The 1,220-nt window shown below is 37.7% G+C and overlaps 1 non-coding gene across 1 annotated transcript; it reads left to right on the forward strand.

The window, feature by feature from the left end:
- The first annotated feature begins 479 nt into the window (after positions 1-479).
- LOC121210704 (small nucleolar RNA R71) lies at positions 480-586 on the forward strand. Its single transcript, XR_005905818.1, has one exon. It is a non-coding gene; the product is annotated as a small nucleolar RNA R71 (small nucleolar RNA).
- Positions 587-1,220: the final 634 nt, after the last annotated feature.

The raw sequence follows: 1,220 nt of genomic DNA on the forward strand, positions 1-1,220 counted from the left end.
TTTGATTTCCTTGACCACCCCACTAGAAATTGGGGTCGTTCCTCCAACCTGCATTATAAGTGTTACTGTATGGATTGTTTTGAGGTCAAGGATTATTACCCATGTAATTTAATTGCTCGTTATCCATCTTGTGGTCATAAGGTTGGTATTTCGAATGGTTTGTTCCACCACTACTTGCTTCGCACTGCATTACTGGGTGAACCTGTGAAGAATTAAGAAAACCATCAATCTTTTTATTTAAGAGTTCTACCTGATTAGAAAGCATGGTGACGGAATCGACGTTATAAATGCCGGTTGTTTTCGTTGGCTTTGTCCTCATGACTTGCCACTGATAGTTATTCAGTGACATCTCTTCTATAAACTCATAGGCATCTTCCGGTGTTTTATTGTCGATGGTTTTGCTAGCAGCTGTGTCAACCATTTTCCGAGTCGAAGGATTCAGACCATTGTGAAATGTTTGTACTTGGAGCCAAACCGGTAACCCATGGTGAGGGCACCTTTTCAGAAGGTCTTTGTATCTCTCTCATGCATCGTAGAGTGTTTCTAAATTCATCTACACAAAAGAAGAGATATCATTACGTAATTTAGCCATTTTAGCCGGCGAAAAATATTTAAGTAAAAATTTTTCGGTCATTTGTTCTCAAGTAGTAATTGACCCTCGTGATAACGAGTTCAACCGAAGGTGCATGGCATCATCAGAAACGCCATTAATTTTGAAAGTGTCACGAAATTCCAAAAAATTCGCCAAGTGAGTATTAGGATCCTCATCCTACAAACCATCAAACTAAACGAATTGCTGTATCATCTGAACTGTGTTAGGTTTTAGTTCGAAATTATTCACAGCAATAGCAGGTCTAACTATACTTGACTCAGTTCCTATTAAAGAAGGTTTAGCATAGTCATACATAGTGCGTGGAGCAGGATTTTAATTAACCGCAATTGCAGGAGGTAGCTGATTGCCTTGGTTTTTAGCCATCTCTTCGGTTGGGGGTTAAGTATCATCTTCTTGCTCGTTCTTTGTGCATCTTAAGCTTCGTCATATTTCTCTTTGGTTTCTACGAACTGTGTGATCGATTTCTTCATCAAACAGTAATGGTCTCGACGGATTTCTTCTTGTCATAAACTATGAAAGCCTGCCAAGAGAAAAAAAAAGGAAGTTAATAAATAACAATAAAATTAAATTAAATTGCAAGAAAAATAAATGGCTAAAGAAATAAAAA

The sequence above is a fragment of the Gossypium hirsutum genome, chromosome A11 (assembly GCF_007990345.1).
Source record: "Gossypium hirsutum isolate 1008001.06 chromosome A11, Gossypium_hirsutum_v2.1, whole genome shotgun sequence".
Lineage (NCBI taxonomy): Eukaryota > Viridiplantae > Streptophyta > Magnoliopsida > Malvales > Malvaceae > Gossypium > Gossypium hirsutum.